The 14579-nt window shown below is 43.3% G+C and overlaps 1 protein-coding gene across 3 annotated transcripts in view; it reads left to right on the top strand.

Moving 5' to 3' along the window:
* The window catches only part of PEAK1 (pseudopodium enriched atypical kinase 1), a 259231-nt gene that overhangs the window by 99809 nt on the left and 144843 nt on the right, over positions 1–14579 (top strand). Inside the window, exon 1 of one of the 3 annotated variants that reach the window (XM_053717337.1) lies at positions 2597–2617. The exons of the other annotated variants lie outside the window; for them this stretch is intronic. The gene's annotated coding sequence lies outside the window, so the exon portion shown is untranslated. Of the gene's footprint in view, positions 1–2596; positions 2618–14579 lie in introns of those variants that run through there. 3 annotated transcript variants of the gene reach the window in all.

The raw sequence follows: 14579 nt of genomic DNA, 5'->3' as shown, positions 1-14579 counted from the left end.
TCTTGCCGCTAGTTCCTTAAAGGGACAGATTTCGGCATTATCAGTCTTGTTGCACAGGAGACTCGCTGAGCTCCCTGACGTCCAATCTTTTGTTCAGGCTCTCTCTAGAATCAGGCCTGTCTTTATACAGTCGGCTCTGCCTTGGAGCTTAAACTTAGTCCTTAAGGTTTTGCAGAGGGTTGCGTTTGAACCTATTCATTCCATTGACATTAAGATTCTGTCATGGAAGGTTCTCTTCCTGTTGGCTATTGCATCGGCACGCAGAGTATCTAAACTAGCTGCTTTGCAATGTGATCCTCCTTATCTGGTGTTTCATGCGGATAAGGCTGTACTTCGCACTGGGTTGGGGTTTCTCCCCAAGGTGATGTCTAACCGTAACATCAATCAGGAAATAGTTGTTCCTTCTTGGTGTCCTAATCCTTCTTCTTTAAAGGAGTGGTTACTTCTTCTTGTGGTTCGTGCCTTGAAGTTTTATCTTCAGGCTACAAAGGATTTCAGGCACTCTACATCTCTCGTTGTGGTGTATTCTGGGAAGCGCAAGGGGCAAAGGGCCTCTGCTACTTCTTTGTCTTTTTGGTTGAGGAGTTTGATTCGCATGGCTTATGAGACAGCTGGACGTAAGCCTCCTCAGAGGATCACGGCTCATTCAACTAGAGCTGTGGCTTCGTCCTGAGCCTTCAAGAATGAGGCCTCTATGGAGCAGATTTGTAAGGCGGTTACCTGGTCTTCCTTACACACTTTTACAAAGTTTTACAAATTTAACCTTTTTGCTTCTGCGGAAGCTGTTTTTGGGAGAGAGGTTTTGCAGGCTGTGGTGCCCTTTGATTAGGGTCTGCCTTTTTACCCTCCCGGTTTCATTCAGTGTCCTGTAGAGCTTGGGTATATGTTCCCAACAGTAATGAATGAAGCAGTGGACTCTACTCCCCTTTAGATGGAAAACATAAATTATGTTTACCTGATAATTTCATTTCCATCGAGGGGAGGAGAGTCCACGGCTCCCGTCCTTATCTTCGATGGGCGGACCTAAATTTAATCGTCTTCTGGCACCATTTATATACCCTGATATTTCTACTACTGTTCCTGGTTCCCTCTGCAGAATGACTGGGGGATGAGGGAAATGGGGGAGGTATTTAAGCCTTTGGCTGGGGTGTCTTTGCCTCCTCCTGTTGGCCAGGTTCTTAAGTCCCAACAGTAATGAATGAAGCCGTAGACTCTCCTCCCCTCGATGGAAATGAAATTATTAGGTAAGCATAATTTATGTTTTTTACATTTCTGCTGTGTTTGTGTTTAGCTGTAATTTTCCTCTTACTCATTTACTGTACCCACACATTATTATATTATATTATATTTTCTCGCCATGAAATGGACTTTCTAAAGATAACATTATTTTTATATCTTATAATTTACTATATTTGTAACACTGATATCTGTCAGGAATCCCTGAATATCCCTTGACATGTATATACATTTTTTAGTAGATAACCCAAAGTATTGGTCTAGGCCCATTTTGGTATATTTCATGCCACCATATTACCGCCAAATGCGGTCAAATAAAAAAAATTGTTAACTTTTTCACAAACTTTAGGTTTCTTACTGAAATTATTTACAAACAACTTGTGCAATGATGGCACAAATGGTTGTAAATGTATCTCTGGCATCCCCTTTGTTCAGAAAGAGCAGACATATATGGCTTTGCCATTACCTTTTGGTAATTAGAAGGCGGCTTAATGCAGCTGCGCACCACACTTGTATTATGCCCAGCAGTGAAGGGGTTAATTAGGTAGCTTGTAGCTTGTAAGGTTAATTTTAGCTTTAGCTTTAGTGTAGAGATCAGCCTCCTACCTGACACATCCCACCCCCAATCCCTCAAACAGCTCCCTTCCCTCCCCCACCTCACAATTGTCACCCGCATCTTAAGTACTGGCAGAAAGTCTGCCAGTACTAAAATAAAAAACTTTATTTTATTTTTATATATATATATATATATATATATACTGCAGTGTTGGATCTCCCCTTAGCCCCAAACCTTCCTGATCCCCCCCCCCCAAACAGCTCTCTAACCCTCACCCCTCTACCTATTTGCCGCCATCTTGGGTACTGGCAGCTGTCTGCCAGTACCCAGTTTGCTCAATTTTAGGCAGTTTTTGGGCTAAATCAATTTTTTTCTGTAGTGTTGCAGCTCCTCCTCGATACCCTACCCCCCTCCCAGATCCCTTTCCCAAAATTTATTCCACCCTCCCTCTCCCTCCTGCAGTTGTGTGTAGCACGTGATCGCTTCCAGTGCATGAAACCCCAGAGGACGTAAATGGAGTGATTGCAAAAATGCTAAAAATTCCCCAGATACATTTTTCTCTGAAATTCCCTGTCCTTAATGGGACAGTCTGGAGTTTTAAGTAGTCCTGTCAGCCTCACAGTGAGAGCATGGATAAAAGTTAGAGTGCTGAGATGCAGGGAGAGTCTTTCTGTGAAACCATCCCGACTCATATTAACAGCTCCATAGGTAATCAGCGTTGACGAGTTTCGCTGCCTGCTTTCTTCACTCAAGTCCATGTCAGAAGCGATGCTACTATCTGTTACACTTGAAGGGCCGTGTTCCTGTTCCATGGCGTAGATTCTGGTAAGATTGTTTCATATTTTATACATGTATGATAACGCAAGAAGACAGGGTCAACATTGTGACACCTTTTATCTGTATAAAATCAAGGGTTAATATCTCCTTTGGGGTTATTGAACAGGGGGGAACAATCTTATATGTTTGATTTTTGTTTTTGTTTTTATAATGTTTTTATTGAGGTATAAGACAATGTATACAATACAAGCACATCATTATAAATTATATAATAAACTATTTTCCGTACATGTTATGAATGCACCTTAAATCTAACACACAGAGTAAATTTACTTGACAGTTGAATATATTATAATATATAGTTTGCTTGTTGTACTAGAAACTCTCTATGTGGCAGCTGAGGCCACTTTTGGACCTCTTAACTGAATATGGAGATAGAGAGAGTTAACATGCACACTAGGAGATTACTCTTGAGTCTCAAAGGAAAACCTTTATTTTCTATTTTGATAAGCATACAGAAATGACTTATAATATTATAACTGGTTTGAAGGATTCCCCATGTTAAAGTGAACCAGCCACTCAAGGGCCGCAAGATGCTGTGTGAGAATAGAAGGGGGAGTATGGGGACCGAAAATAAAGGGGCCACTTGTGGACCCATTTTCTAGAATTAGCCAACATAGAAGGGAAGGAACCATCTTAGGGGCATTGAAACATCCAAATGAAACAAAGATTTGGCTGCAATATCTCTAACAGGTACATAAGAAGAACATACAATATGGGCACAAATAAGCTTCTAGATCTACTATGTGGAAAATTCTCATTGCATATACAAAAGTACTGTAATATTTCTAAAGTCCATTAACCAAAAACTAAGTGGTGAAGTAGTGCAACACAGTATATAATCTTGCCTACGTGTACTGCTACTATGAGGGTAAAGTAACTTTAGGGGTACTGATCATCTAGACTAAAAGGTGTCACCCCGGCCGCGGATGGCACCTCCAGCCAGAAAGAGAATAAATTAGGGATTACAGCGACCATACTGAAGGTACAATCATAAAGATTGGTTATCAAGAGTAAGAGGGGATAAAATTAGGCAATAAAAACATATGTAGAGAATTGTAATGCTCTAGTGCTGGGTTACAGAGGTGTGCGACTAAATGAGGATAGCAATTAACTAGACTATGACCATTGTGAGTTAGAAGTGCAACGTCTGACTGTGCATGAACTAATTCACACAGAGGAGATATTTTGGCTAAGTGTTATAATAAGCAGCCTGCGTTGCGAATATAGGGTAGTCCATTGAGCTGCAAAACATATAGTTATACAGAATTTTCCAAGCAGCCATTAAGATTACTGTAAACTTAGTAACAGGGTTGTAACAGTATAAAATGTCTATAATCTATGACAAGTTTAACTTAGGCTAAGTGGAGGCAAAGCTCAAACTGGACGATAACTATTATGGATACACCAAATAACACCTTACTGTGTGGGAACTTACTCCGATAGCAAATGTATTTCAATTAAAACAAAGTAGAAGATATCTTACAATATGGGCATAAGATAACACACCAGTCTGCTAACAATATACACAGTGGTGTTGGATGACACTGGCAGTCATTGGAATCACTAAATATAAATATAACGGGACTTCCGGTGGGCGGGCGCAGCGAGTGGAAGCAGAGAACGGAGCTCCGCTGTTCTCGGCTCCTTAACTTGGGTAAAAGCCTAAGGTGCGCCCTTAAACAGAGCTGGATTCCTTGGCAGGGGTACCCAAACCTGCCCGGACATTTGACAGCAAGGGATCGGACATCGGATCCCCCCGCCGCAGAAGCAGCAAGACAGAGGTGGCAGAAGGCAGTTGCGGCCGCAGCTAAGCTGACACGCAGAGACCGCAAGGTAAAAAAGAGACTCACACACTTTCTAAGAAACTGGCGACAAACACCTGCACCTCGCCTAGAGCCAAGATACTTAGTGGGCAACTTGTAAGTCCAGGAGGGAGAGCAAATTCAAAGGCGGGAAAAGCCGCCATCTTGCCCTTGCTGTGCACTAAACAAAATAAAGCAGGCTGCAGCGCATCTGGTGTACAATATAGAAGTGACTCTATTAATGCCTGCAGGCTAAACAGTTATAATAGGCATAATTGGAGGGGGGACTTTGTACTTCTCATTGCAGCGAGTGGCTATTAACCCCTTGCGTGTTCACTTAACAGCAGAGAACACCATTTAAATAACAGAGGGACAAAAACAAGCCAAGGGTCCAAAACACACAAGGGAACTGAAGTGTGATCTTGGGAAAAAAGGGCCACATAAACTCACAAGCCAAACACCTGCTTATGGACACATGCCCTAAATGGCCTGAGGGTTACTGAAGGGCCCCCTTTCTTTACCTGCTCCCCTCCCCCTCCCCCCCTCTCTCTGAAAGCGCAGGTTCTCTAAACTGGGGGAGGCTTATCATTCATATCATTCTGTGCTGTTAGCCCAGGAAAAGAGACAAGACATAACCTGGGGAGAGACAACCCCTTGACCCAAAACCCCCCAGACCGCCTCCCATCTGAGTAGTAGCATCACCCCCCACAGCATGCAGGGCTAGGAGGTGTGGGTCTGCCCCCCCTGCTCACCTAACGCTGACTAAATACCAGTTTAAACCTAGTCCAAACTCCATCCAGTGGCCTATAGAAACCTAGTCACAATCTATCATCCCATATTAAAACAACAAAATAACTGCAGACACACAACATAGTTGGTGAACGTAACTGGGGACCCCCAAAGCTGTATGCAAAAATACTACCATTCATACATCAAAAAAACAGGAACAATGGCGAGCAGACTTAAAAATGCAGACAAGAAAAAGAACCACGGGGAGACACCACAAGCTCCTGTTGGGGCTGAAGAGGGGGCGAACTTTAATTCTATAGACACCCACCCCATTGTTTCACAGATCTCAGCGCTGTTCCTACCAAAAATAGAACAACTGCAAACAGGAATGGACTCACTCACAACGGAAGTAAAATCTTTCAATGGCAGACTAACCCAAGTGGAACAGAGGGTGGCAGAGGGGGAGACCCGCCACAGAGAAGCTGCAGCTACCATCCAATCCTTGCAACAACAGACTGACCGACTATGGGCAAAAATTGATGACCTGGAGAACAGGTCAAGAAGAAACAACCTGCGGATAGTGGGTATACCAGAATCACTCCCGGGATCACAGCTTGTGGAGTTCGCAGAGATAACCCTACCAAAGATGCTGCATATCCCTCAAGCATGTCTCCCATGCACGGTAGAAAGAGCCCACAGAGTGGGTGACCCAAGAAGACCGGAGGAGAATAATCAACAGCCACGTCAGATCATGGTAAAATACCTCAACTTCAAGGCGAAAGTGGCAATTCTGCAGGCCTACAGAAAAATTGCTTCCCTGGAATATGAGGGCAAAAAAATATACCTGTTTCAAGATTACTCAGCAACAGTTGCAGCCAGAAGGAAAGAATTCTCACCTTATTGCAAGCAACTGATGGAGCAGGGTAGAGCGGCAGCCCTCCTGTACCCAGCGAGATTAAGACTGCATACAACCAACGGACCGCTGTTCTTCGAGTCACCAAAACAGCTCAAGCTGCACTTGCAAAGAGAGGGAGAGCAACGACAAGCAAGAGAGCAAAGAAATGATGCTCCTGATCCATAAAACCCAAAGCCCAAGACTGGGGCCACAGAAAGACACTGAAAAGAAAAGAATAAAACATCTCAAGGACTGGGACATATTAAACCATATCCTTTACAAGTGAGGGGGGGGGGGTGGGACTTTATCTCTCTGCTGAAAGCACTTTGCGGGTTGTAGAAACTGTTGGGGGATAGAAAAGGGGAAAATTTGCTGTTGTATTGCAAGACTTGTTGTTAACTGGTTTATTTAGCACTAGATAGCATCTGTCTGGCCCTGAGGCGCTACCCCCTAGGGAAAAGAGGACGGACTTTGGTGACCGCAGTAACAAGTAAGTACAGTGCACCTTGACATACTCAATCAGCTAAGCACAGTATACCACACACGACTACATCAATACACAGTTCTAAAGGCATAAACTAAGCATACTACCCAGGGAACATGAAAATCACCATATGGAACGTAGGGGGGATAACCTCCCCTATTAAAAGAAAGGCGATATTAAGACACCTTAACACCAAGAAGACTGATATAGCAATATTGGAGGAGACACATCTCTCACAAATTGAGCATCAAAAACTCAGGCAGAGTTGGGTGGGGGAGGTGCTATACACCCCATATGAAAGGAAAAGAGCAAGGGGGGTGGCCATCCTACTCCGTAAGGGTCTAAATTACACTATCACACAGACAGTAGCTGACGTTGAGGGCAGGTACCTGATGGTCAACCTACAAATAGACACGCAGCCCTTGGTGCTGTGTGGGATATATGGCCCCCAGACGGGGAAGAGACAGTTTTTCAATCACATCCAAAGCCAGCTCATACAATTCTCAGACCTCCCTATTATAGCGGGGGGAGACTACAATATTGCTCCACACACACCGGCTGATAGGTTCCGTAACCCCAATAGTGACACACATCCAACACAACCATGGAAAGGATCCAAAAGAGAAACGCTAATCCTGAAAAACTTTTGTAGCACCCTGTCCCTGTCAGATGTCTGGAGAGAGAGAAACCCTGAGACACGAGACTACACATGCTCACACCCATCTAAAACCACCCTCTCCCGTATAGACTACTTTTTGGTATCCAAATTGCTATGCCCTAAGGTCAAGGAGATAAAAATAGATCCTATAACATTATCAGACCATGCTCCAGTCACATTGGAGTTGCGTACTGACACCCCACAGAGAAAGACCTGTAGATGGAATTTTCCCACATATCTATACCACGATCTAAATCTCAGAAAACACCTGATAGGAGAGTGGCTAGTGTACAAGGACCTTAACACTCAACATATAAACAATGTACCCCTGTTCTGGGAAACTGCAAAAGCGGTTCTGAGAGGAGTGGTGACAGCCTACGCGATAAAGCTCACTAAAACATGCAGGAGGAGAGGAGAGCTCCTCTTGCGCCAACTCCTTAACGCTAGGAACCAGTATCTAAGACACCCGACGGACCAGAATAGAATTAAATACAGAGACACTAAGGCCCTCAGAGACACGCACCTCATACAAACATCAGTTAAAGCCCACAACAGATTACAGGCTAAATTCTACCGCTATGGGAATCGTACAGGGAAGCTATTAGCAAGAATTACCAGACTAGATAGGAAACCTAATACTGTAACGGCCATTAGAGGACAGGACAGGATACTGACACAGGAATCAGAAATTCATAAGGCATTCATAGACTACTATTCTAATCTTTACAACTCCCAAGAAGTAAGTGCAGAACAGAAACAAAATTTCTGGAAAGACATGACTCTCCCACAGATAGATGAAGAACAACTACACAAACTGAATGTCCCAATCCAGCCCCGAGAGGTCGCTAGAGCAATTGACATGATGCCGCTAGAGAAAACCCCTGGACCTGATGGCTTACCGGGGGAATTCTATAAAATGCTCAAAGGAGAAACATCAGAAACACTCACACTTTTGTTTAACGCAATCATGGAAGGGAGGGCAAACTTATCTAACAGATTTACAGAAGCAAACGTGACAATCATCCCCAAGCCAGACAGAGACCCCCTACTGACGTCATCCTACAGACCAATTTCCCTACTGAATTCGGACTACAAACTGTTTACAAAAATTTTGGCCAACAGACTTGCAGAAATACTGCCATCACTGATACATGACGACCAGACGGGGTTTGTGAAAGGCAGATCCTCTGTCAAAAACATGAGAAAGCTACAGGTGGTGCTCTCACACTACTGGGGGAAAGGTAAACAAGACCAAGATCGGGAGGGTGAGGATGCTTGCCTGATACTTGTGGATGCCGAAAAAGCATTCGACAAATTACTGTGGGACCACCTGTTCACGACACTGGGGAAATTTGGGATACAGGGCGACTTCATGACAGCCATACGCACCATTTACAATGATCCTCGCGCAGCGATCCTGGTCAATGGCACGCCATCCAATACATTCCCGCTCCTGAGGGGTACGAGACAGGGATGCCCCCTGTCTCCGATCCTCTTTGACCTCGCACTTGAGCCATTGGCGATTAAAATTAGAAAAGACACGGAGGGACTCAGGATAGGTAAAGAAACGCTACATATATCCCTCTTCGCAGATGACATGATCCTATACACGCGCGAGCCTAGAAGGAATATCCCCTGTATAATGCGTATTATTGCTGAATTTGGCGAAATCTCAGGGTACTGCATGAACAAAGAGAAATCGGAGCTATTATGGCTACGGAATAGCAGGCCTGAGGTGCCACTTGGAGATAACTTTAAAATAGTTACCAATACATTCAAATACTTAGGTATCACGCTGGCTAGGGACCCCACTCAGTGGTACGACATCAATTTTAAACCACTTCTTAAAAATTTGAGACAGACACTCCTGAATTGGTCCACTCTACCGCTCACACTGTCGGGGAGAGTGGGACTAATCAAAATGATATTATTTCCCAAAATGCTGTATACACTACAGATGCTCCCAGAGCTGATACATAAACAAGATCTTAAAACACTAAATAGGGACATTACACAATTTCTGTGGAAAGGGAAAAAACACAGACTAAGCTATCTCAAAATGACAGCTACGCCTGAGATGGGAGGTTTTGGACTCCCAAACATAGAATACTACAACTGGGCGGCTTTGGCTAAATATGTGATGGACTGGCTCCTAGATAAAGGCAACTTCACCAATAATAAATTGGAGGAGCAACTCATTACACCGTGGTCCCTGAAAATGCTTCCACACATGACCAGAGCTCAGGTTGAAGGGGCAGTTGGAGGCGCAGCCCTCTACCTCCACCCCATAAAAGCGTGGTGGAGGATCTGTAGGGCATTTGGAGTCACACATAAATACACTGTTTATCTCCCACTACGAGGCAACCCTGATTTCCAGGCGGGTTTCACTACCAAACCTTTTAAACAGTGGGAGGAATGGGGAGTAACGACCCTCCGACAAATACTGTCGGAGGACCAGAAAACTATTAAGCCATTCATTGACCTACAAACTGACTTCCACATACCTAGAAATCACCACTTCGCTTTCCTCCAGATAAGACACTACGTGCAGGGCCTTCTGAGGTCTGGGGCTCTGCCTGACACGGACTGTGAGGTTTATAAGCTACTGTCACTGACTAGAGGGGGGATGACTTCCATCTCCCACACCTACAGAGCCCTTCAGACACTACCCAATAGCACCACGAGAGACTACATTCAGGAGACATGGAATACACTGACTGACCAGTCAACCTTAGATCAGATCGTGGAGCAAAGTATCACGAAGGTGAGAAAAGCCTCACTATCAAGTGAAATCCGAGAATCACATATGAAGCTATTACACAAAGCATATATAACTCCTAGGATGTACCACAGGTGGAATCCAGACACCACTGGACTATGCCCAAAATGCTCACACCCCAAACCAGACATGATACATATGATATGGCAATGCCCAAGACTTGCAAAATTTTGGGGAATGACAAGGAGTTGGGTAGAGAGGGTCATTAGGGACACATTTGAACTGACAGCGATCAGGGTGATATTCCTGCACTCACCGACAGAGGAACTAACTCACTCTAAATTTATTCACAATGTGATACTATTGGCCAGAAAACTCATTCTTAAGCATTGGATGACAGCTGACTCACCGAGCCTGACGCACCTGAAACTCGCTTTACAACAACAAATGGTATATGAGCAGATAGACACGCAGGGAGACATAACACTACGGGCTAAACACTTTCTGACCAAGTGGGAGCCCCTTATTGATAGCTTAGACCCTCAGCATCAGAAACAGATTATATACCCACTCAAGGACTCAGATTATGTACTACAAGCACAACTACATGGCAAATGGAACATCTTCCGTTAGCTAAACAACTACTCACCACACAGGAGGGAAGGAGACTAAGGGAGACGAACCCGGGGGGGGGGCGCCTCGGAGCGAGACTGCGAAACGCAGTCTTCTCAAGATGAGAGAGAGGCGAGGCAAAGAGACAGAAGCTGATACTTTATGTTACTAGTTACTGATTAGAAGCTTTACCCTAAGTAGAAAAAGTTTATGTTTATGTTTATCGCTCTGGGATGATTGCCGGCTAAGAAAAGACTTTTATGAACTGTCACAACGCCACAATGATATGCAGACTTTCCCTAAACAACTATAGTAGAGAGGCGTGACAAGCTGGCAATCTACAGTCCATGGTTTATGTTTATAGGACCTAACATAGGCTTAGTAGAAGGGGAGGCCGCAGACAGGGGAATAGTAGAATCAGTTAGGATTAGGAAAATTAGAATGTATTATAAAACCCAGTATTGCTATAGCGACTATATTTTTTGTTGTGATATGTATAAATTTTAATGTTTACACTCATTGTTGCTGTGGCGAGTATTGGAAATAAATAAAGTATTTAAAAAAAAATAAAAAAAATATATAAATATAACCAGGTGTGTTATTATAACATAGGATATTAACTTCCTACATCTGACTTACCCTAGACTAAATGTGGTCAAGGCATTAACTATACTGTACCTGTTGCAGATTATCAGTATTACCTCTAACTGCGTGCAAACTCACTCCATCCAGAGAAGCATATCACGTTTAACTGTTAGAAACATTAGTATATGCTCCCAACCAGCCATTAGGGTTACTGTATTTAAGCATAAAAAGGGTAAATATAGTAGCATAACACATCCACTGCCCATAACAAGTGTTAACTAAGATTAAACAGTGAACTGGGCTATTTAACACATAACAATCTACTGAGGAAGGCAGACAAAAATGTACGATAACATATATGAAGGTTTCAGACAAGAAGTCCCCATGAGTACCACAGCGTATATAACTATTACAGTATTTGTGCTACCGGAAATGTCACTGCGAAATAAAAGCAACTTGCAATACCATACACAGAGAGCTTGTCTAGTAGTGGTGACCTGCTATAGTATTAGAGGGACTCCTCAGGATATAAGCCCCTCAGTAGTCTCAAAAGTGAGATTTATAAGCAGGGCTGCAGAGCTTCAGTCCCCCTTAGCCCACTCCCTGACGGGTGTCATGTAAAGGACTCCGCTTGCTATAGAGTCCTGTGCGCAAGGAGCAAATGTTCCATGTACCTATCGCTTGTAAGTGTCCCACTGCAGGGTTGCCCAGCCTAGCCTGGATAGTTGAGAGCTCTCTGCCTCTCCCCCCTCCAGCTCCGGTTACTACAATAGGTGTTCGGCTAGCAGGTAACAGGCTGGGGTAAACATACACTGTGTGATTAAAGTTAACAGTCTCTCCAGCCTTTGTTACCATTATGTGAGGATGGGCAGAGGTTAGTAAGCTGGGGCTATCGAACAAGCGGGTCTCTCTCCGATTCTCAAAGTCCTGTGAAGGGCTCACCGCAGTGAAGGGCAATGAGTACCGGGGCGCACAGTCCGTGTGTTTTCTGCTTGTGAGTCTTTCAGAGCCGCATAGCCCCGGTCTATTGGAACAGTCAGGGAGTTTCTATACATTTCACTTACCGCTCTGGACCTGATTATGGGCGGGCAGTTAGGAGATAGCAGATTAGGTCTATCCATTAGTGTGGAATTAGAGCGGGTCTGAATCTGGTTCTCAACATCTTCTATCTGTATCTGATATGTGGATCTAATAAGCTGCCCACTGTAAGGTTGAACCACCATGGTTGCTATGCCCTGCTGCTGGGTGGTTTTGTTTCTGCGGGTACTGATGTTATCCTCTTTCATTGACCCAAGATTTCTCTCACCATCTGTACTCAGGGGGCCCCTGTAAATGCCATTCCCGTAAAGAGTCTGCAGAGTTCAGCCTCCAAGCTCCAGTAGTGTTCTCTTATGAGCTGCGTCACGTCTCTTTCCCATTTGTTTATGGCCTCCATTTTCTTCTCCGATTCTGTACCCTTTATTAACCGGTTCATGCGCAGCTCCGTTTCCCCAATTGATCTACCTGTATAAAGGATAACCTGAGTGATGGTTCCCTTTGTAGGAAAGTGGACAGTCGAATTCTGACTGCTATACCCCAGGTTACTGGGGGGGGGGGGGTGTCGAGGTCCTGCCACAAGGCCGTCGCCTAGGAACTCAACGGGCCAGATCTGGGTCCTAAAGATCATGAACGCTGCAAAAGTAGTGTAGGTCAACGCTACTTTCCTCCATCTAATCAAAGATGAGGTAAATGGTAGTATATTATTCAGATTTACTGCGTTAATCGGCGGATTGAGCAGATCCCCTTAGGAACAACAGATATTGCGACCTTTCATGGCCGCTGCCTAGCCACGCCCCATATGTTTGATTTTTTATGCTGCTTTTATGCGTGAGATGTTATGGGCTCATAGGCTGTTATGGAATATACAGGTTTCACTTTCACTTTGAGAGCCATGCAGCTTACAAGCTTGGCGCGCTTTCTCATAGAAGGGACGGTACTGCATTGTGCCCCATGTGATTAATTCCCTTTTTCCTGAACGGGTGTTTATCAGAGAGGAGTCCTAAATCCCTGTACTGTCTGGGTCATAGGAGGTGGTGAGTGCCCCAGCCATTGGGGTATAAGGGTGCGTTTTTTTTAAATAAAATAAGATGTTTTATTTCTCTAGTTCTCCGGTTATTGCACTAGTGATGGAGGATTCTGTTACTTTAGAGGGCACTCCCTCTATTCCTAATAAATAATTCCTGTTAAAATGGTGAGGAGGCCTTAGTTCCGCCCTCTCAATTATGTTCCATCTGCCTTAATAATGATGATAATATTGAACATGTTTGATAACACTGAGCCGTCCACCTCTGAGGAGTTGTCGTCCAGTGAGGTGCATACCCTACATTCTGATATCTCTACTTAGAAAGAAAAAATGGAGGGCGCTATAGAGCTAAAAGTAAAAAAAACACATTTATTCATTTAGTCAAAATAATTTGCCACAAAATATACAATATATTATTAAAAATACTAATGGTCGATATATACAAGATTACTGTTAATATATATGAGAAGAATATGTACAGGGACGTCTCCCTTTATCCTAAATGCATATACTATCTCTTTAAAAACAACCATGTTACAGTACATAATAAAGGAGCAAAAAAATACCTAACATACAACCTTAAATAAAAGCATCGATATGTATCAATAAATTATAAAAAAATAAATAAGAGTGTGTATATATATATATATATATATATACACAAAGTTCAGTCCCAAGAAATCCTTGGAAATAGCGTAATCTTAGTGACTGAACTTAGATATATGACATTCAATGTAAGCGTCTCCAGATTATGTTGAAGTCTGTAGTGTTCAAATGTTAAAGTCACTGTTGCTATATCAGTACTTTCACATGAATACTATAATCACGATGTGGCAAGGTGAAAAATATATAAGCTGAAAAGACAATGTATCACAGACTCGTAACTTCGCTATATATGTAGCAGATACTCCGTTTAAAGAGCAGAAAGTTCACAAGCTTTGTTGTTGATAGTTCATATAATTCAAGTGCACTCTTCATGTTTCAGTGCTCCTCAGAATATAAAAAAGAATGTAACATAGGATAACACTTGCCTTCTAGAGATCGATAGAGCGATCTCACTCACCCCTCTTCCTCCAGGCAGCGGCTTCCAATTTCAGCTTAATCCCAATACTTTGGTCATATACAGTCACCAAATTGATTGTGTCAAAGTCTTTGATGTGATAAGATGTTTGAAAATTGTAGAACAAACAAGAGAACCTAAATTTGAATTTTTTTCTTCTGGCACCTTTTTCACCCTGATATTTCTCCTACTGTTCCTTGTTCCCTTAGCAGAATGACTGGGGTGTCTTTGCCTCCTACTGGTGGCCAGGTTCAGTATTTCCCACAAGTAAGGAATGCAGCTGTGGACTCTTCCCATACAGATGGAAATGAAATTATCAGGTAAGAATAATTTTTGTTATT

The sequence above is a fragment of the Bombina bombina genome, chromosome 6 (assembly GCF_027579735.1).
Source record: "Bombina bombina isolate aBomBom1 chromosome 6, aBomBom1.pri, whole genome shotgun sequence".
NCBI classification, from domain to species: domain Eukaryota; kingdom Metazoa; phylum Chordata; class Amphibia; order Anura; family Bombinatoridae; genus Bombina; species Bombina bombina.
The sequence above is the reverse complement of the archived record's forward strand: the minus strand, read 5'-3'. Positions and strand labels throughout refer to the sequence as shown.